At 38.0% G+C, this 6,000-nt stretch overlaps 1 protein-coding gene and 1 long non-coding RNA gene across 3 annotated transcripts in view; one reads left to right on the forward strand and one right to left on the reverse strand.

Moving 5' to 3' along the window:
• Nucleotides 1-6,000, reverse strand: part of LOC115222097 (serine/threonine-protein kinase PAK 1) — a 217,639-nt gene that overhangs the window by 111,428 nt on the left and 100,211 nt on the right. The gene's annotated exons all lie outside the window — the stretch shown is intronic.
• The window catches only part of LOC118767129, a 138,495-nt gene that overhangs the window by 49,366 nt on the left and 83,129 nt on the right, over nt 1-6,000 (forward strand). The gene's annotated exons all lie outside the window — the stretch shown is intronic.

Raw genomic sequence — 6,000 nt, forward strand, 5'->3', positions numbered from 1 at the left:
ACTCTCTCTCTCTCTGCTTCTATCTGTCTGTCTATCTATCTATCTATCACTCTCTCCTCTCTCTCTCTCTCTCTCTCTCTCTCTATATATATATATATATAATATATATATATATATATATATATATTATATATATATATATGTCTTACCTCTCTATCTATCTATCTATCTATCTATCTATCTATCTATCACTCTCTCTCTCTCTATCTGCATCTATCTGTCTGTCTTCATTTCCAACAAGGAACGGCTGATTTCACACAGTAACGCAACTAAATCATGTCTTACGCCCCACAACCAGCCGGAGGAGGAAGAACTACAGCAAAAACTAACACAAGGAAGAAGGGAAGAAGGAAAAAACCCAAACCAAAACTAAAAAAAAAATTTACAAAACAAAACAACAACAGTATTTTTTAATAAAAAGTTGATATGGTGAAAACGGGTGAATTGGAGAGACGGAAAGGTTGATGCAAATGGTAAGAGAGAGAGAGAGAGAGAGAGAGAGAGAGAGAGAGAGAGAGAGAGAGAGAGAGAGTTGGAGATATTCTGGGAAGATGAAAGTATGGAAAAAAGGAAAGAAGAAAAAACAGCATGGAACTAATTCATTGCCTGATAGACATAGAGAGAGAAGATAGTTTAGTCAGCGAGGATGCGATTAATGTTGACTGCACTATATGGATAGACGGATGAGTGACTGACAGAATAATAGTCCCCAGGGGTTGAAAGGGAGACAGGAGGGAGGAGATAAGCAGGCTCAGGGAGTTTGTTTTAATAAAATATGAAGAATAATGCTGAGGAATATGTAGCTGAGATCCAGAATAAATTTATTTACACAGAAAGAAAAGATAGGTGAGGAAATGACGGTAGCGATGATAATACTTCGTCAACTAGTTTCTGTCAGAACTGGTAGACTGTGGTATTTAGTGAGGTCCCTATGCTTCCGGGGTCGATAAAATACACAGGGAAATACTGAGGGATAGAGAGAGAGGAAAGAGCAACAGGGTGTGCTCAGTTGTACCTTTAATGTATGGGACCTTGATGGCTACATTAGAAACCGCCGTTGTTACGAGACACTGCTAGAAACAGCAGTCGTATACCTCTCAAATCACACCTCAATACATTGAAATGAAAAAGGTATTGGATATTGTGGTCCTGGACGAATACTGCTTGGAAGAAAACAAAGCAACGAGATGGTCACGTTTGGAATGCTATTAATCAAACTCAAATGAGGACACTGCCACCGAAAAATATGAAACAAAAAACTGGGTCTGTGGATTTTGTGTCACAATTCTGGAAATATTTTTCTTGGCGTAAATACAGGACTTAATTGCATAATTTGCCTGAATACAAAGATATTACGAATAAGACGAGTGAAACACCTCGTGTGTGTATTTGCGTGGGTAAAGGTGACAGAAAAAGGAAAGACAAATGAAAGAATGTATTAGAATTTTGAGTCAGTGTCGAAGTAAATTAGACATAAAGAGGGTTAGGGGTAGATTATGGGAGTGCAGAATATAAGGGGCAAGGTAGAATGAGTTGGGGGAGGACAGGTTTAAGGGGGTAAAGAACACGGGGAGTGACTTTACTGGTAGTGAAGGAGGGCGGGGTGCCAGGCTGCTGTTGCTCATTCACACAGACTTTCCGATGAGAGTGTTGGTACCCCATCTTCAACAACCTCTGATCTTGTTGATGTGTGATGCAAGCGTGCGTATTCAGAGAACAATGTCACCTGCCCATCCTGCGTGTTCATCCTGCCCCTGTCGCTCTGGCATATCAAAGTGGAACTCGAAATAAAAGAGTCAATAATGCAGAGTAGTGGTGGTAGTGGTGAGTGGGGCGTTTAAATACGGTGGCGGGGGGGGGCTGTCAGAGATGGGGGTACGATGTGTAAGGCGAGGTAGGTGTAGCAAAATAACCGGATCTGGAGTGTATTACGTAAGGTGACATAATTGAAACGTAAACATCCGTGTACACACACACAACAGAAATCCAAATATATATATATATATATATACTAGCAGTATTGCCCGGCGTTGCTCGGATTTGTAAGGGAAATAACTATATAAGCATTTTTAGAGAGTTACTTCCCTTATATAATAGCAAAAAAATGCATTAAAAATGGGAAAAAAATGATGGTAAACTTTTTTTTAAATCGTAGACTCATCGTAGACGTGCGCTAATACCCAGAAGGGCTCGATATGAATCACGACTATAAGATACCCGCTTTTGGTTAAAGTGCACCGCAAAATGTGGGAGTAGTTAGGAATCTAAATCGTAGGAGACAGACACTCACACAACTTCACTTTTATATATAAAGATATATATATATACAAACACAGATGCAACAATAAGTGCAGGAGTTGCTAAAGGTACTGCCGTGTAACTCAACACATTAGAATCACAACTCTGTGTATGTACACACACACACAGGCGGCATAGTTTAGTGTATATATAGGTGGTGCAGTTATATATTAGTTTATAGAGGACTAGGCCGTGTTTCGTCTGCCGTTACGTTCTGAGTTCAAATTCCGCCGAGGTCGACTTTGCCTTTCATCCTTTCGGGGTCGATAAATTAAGTACCAGTTACGCACTGGGGTCGATGTAATCGACTTAATCCGTTTGTCTGTCCTTGTTTGTTCCCTCTATATTTAGTCCCTTGTGGGTAGTAAAGAAACATATATATATACATATAAAGATTCAGATGAATTAGGTACTTATATAAACAGAAATATATACTTTAGTGTGTGTGTGTGTACGAGTGCGTTCGTTTATTCGTTCCATATAGGTTTTTACAAGGTAGTCTAGATTTGACGGGACGTCTCGGGAGGAGGATAATTTTATTAAATCAAGAATTTGTGTTGTATAGCATTTAATATGCCTGTATTTGTCTATTTTGTCCAAATACATACCATTGGTCGCTCAGTTATTTCTCTTAATTAATTTTTTTTACTTATCTCTATAACTAGGCGATAAATATGCTCAACTCATTTTCGTATAAGCCTGAGTCCCTTGGCTACAAGAGATAAAGTTAGACAACTGCCGTAATGATAACAGCTATCCAGCAGGAAACGTATCAATGAGGGTCTCATTATTTCCAGGCAATACGCCTGTCCCCTATCTTGATAGCATGTCCACAGTGGAGGATCCTTGAATATTGAAATTATCTCCCCTTCTCAAATAGAGCTTGTCTTAATTGCCATTTGGTAATTATGATACATCCCCTGGAGAGGGAAATAATGTCAATAAATCAAAAATTTATGTTCTATGGTATTTGATATACCTGTATTTTTCTCTCTTTCTCTACAGTACACACACGCACACATATATAAAATAATTATTTGCACAATCCAATTGAATTTTAGATTTAAATTTTAATTCCCCTGAAGACTTTTTTTTTGGTGATGTTATTGATTTGTTCAGCAATAAAAAGTGTGTCTGAAACAGCTGTAGTGAACCTTAACCTATTTGCATTCTTGTGTGTGTGTGTGTGTGCATTCACGCATGTAATCCATAAATTAAAAAATAGGTACTTATATAATTGCCAATAGATTGGGTATATTAAGCAAAGTATACAGTATTACAGAGTCATTTCGGCTGATCTAGCCAATTGGTTTCACATATGATTTTAGTCAACCACCCAGTTATCTAATACCCAGTGCAAAACTGGGTATTTTCCATAACTCCCACCTCTGAGGATCACATGATTTCAGTTTACTACCCTGTTAACTAATATCCAGTTAACTGATATCTGGTGTAAAACCAATTAGTAATATTGGCTGAAATGGATCTACTCTGACTAAGATATGTGTGTGTATATAAATATCAGCCCCACAATAAAATGCCCCTTATGCATAAAGTGAATGGTGATAGGAAGAACATCTAGTGGTAGAAAATGTGAAAACAGAAACCCAAGCTAGACATTTCTGCAAACTCCATCACATTTAAGAGTGCAGTAATGAGAACCGATACAAGTAGAAGGGACCTTTAGCACTGGGGTACAGACCAGCATTTCTGGTGCCAGTGGCAAATAAGACTCATCCAGTCTACACTATTAAGGGGTATACCTCAACAAAGCCAGTTATTTCTGTCACTGAGTGTGCCAGAGGGCAGGGCCAGGTGTCTTTGTTGTTAGGTGTGCAAGAGAGTAGGGACCATGTAGACAAGAGATGGGACCTGTCCAGAATTTTAGAACTGTATGAAAGAGGCATAAAATACGATGATGATGATGACGATGATATAGGTAGCGTGAAGAAGTTTGCTTTGCACCTTGAGCAAGTGTCTTCTACTACAATCTCAAGTTGACCTATGCCTTGGGAGCAACTTTGGACGACAGAAACTACAAGGAAGCCTGTCATATATATACACACACGTGTGTGTGTGTGTATCAGTGGGGGGTTGTACTGATCTCACCACTTGTCAACAGTTGTTGGTTTGTTTATATCCCTATTACTTAGTAGTTTGGTTAAAGAGAGGCGACAAAATAAATGCCATTCTTACAGATAATTACTGGGGTCGACTTGATCAGCCAAACCCATTTATGCAGAGCTCCAGTATGGCTGCAACCAGTCACTGAAACCAGTAGGAGAATAAAAGAATATCATTTTTTCTCTTTCTTTTATTCCGTAATTCATTTCAGTCACTGGAAATGAATAAACGACAGACAGAAACGAATTTGTGCAAGGCCAACGTATAGAAGTAGGTTATGTGGAGCAATATATGTGCTATGGGTACATAATGTGTATGTTATGAGTACAGTAATGTGTGTACTATGTATATAGTAATATGTATATATGTAATGTGTGTACTATGTAAATAGTAATGTGTGTGCTATGTGTACAGTAATGTGTATAGTATTGTGTGTACTATGTATATAGTAATATGTGCTATTTGTATAGTAATATGTAATGTGTATGATAATGTGTGTACTGTGTATATTGTAATGTGTATATTATGTGTACAGTAACGTGTATGTTGTGTAAAGTAATATGTGTATAGTAATGTGTGTACTATGTATATAGTAATATGTGCTATTTGTATAGTAATATGTAATGTGTAAAGTGTAAAGTAATGTGTAATGTGTACAGTGATGTGTAAAGTGTAAAGTAATGTGTAATGTGTACAGTGATGTGTAAAGTGTAAAGTAATGTGTAATGTGTACAGTGATGTGTAAAGTGTAAAGTAATGTGTAATGTGTACAGTGATGTGTAAAGTGTAAAGTAATGTGTAATGTGTACAGTGATGTGTAAAGTGTAAAGTAATGTGTAATGTGTACAGTGATGTGTGTGTTGCGTGTATAGTAATGTGCATGTGTATGTATTACTTGTAGTAATGTGTGTGATGCATGTTGTAATTTATGTTGTGCTGTGTAGTAATGCAATGTGCCATGTGTGTGCAGTATTGCATGTAATGTGTTATACATAGTAATGTGCATGTGTTATATGCCATAATGTCTGTGTGTTACATGAGTAACATGTAGTAACAAGAAACTATGACACTACAACCAGCCAGGAACAGTCTTCGCTACATTTGCGGCACCTGCCAGAGGGAGAGTTTGTCCAGGATAGGACTACACAGCCACAGCGGGAAATGTAGCAGGACACGAAATGTAAAAGCCGGACTGGACTACTTTATGCGCAACTCCATTGTCTCCCCGAGACAAGAAGGATGCCAACAACATGTAGTAATGTGTACCATGTGTAGTAATGTGTGTATTATATTTAGTTATGCACGCGTTATGTGTAAAGATGTGTAGCAATACTGTGTAGTAATGTCTGGGTAGAGGCATAGTAATGCGTGTGTTACGATTAGTAGTCTGTATACACGTGTTGTGTGTAGTAGTGGGTGCGTAATATGGGATGCATGCATTATGTGTAGTAATGTGTGTGTGTTGTGTTTTAGGAATGTGCACTTGTGTGTGTTCTATTGTAAGTATGTGTGTGCTTCTGTGATAGGAATGTGTGTGCACGTGCATATGTACATGTACACGAGTATGTTATAAGAATG

The sequence above is a fragment of the Octopus sinensis genome, linkage group LG19, assembly GCF_006345805.1.
Source record: "Octopus sinensis linkage group LG19, ASM634580v1, whole genome shotgun sequence".
Classification (NCBI taxonomy): domain Eukaryota; kingdom Metazoa; phylum Mollusca; class Cephalopoda; order Octopoda; family Octopodidae; genus Octopus; species Octopus sinensis.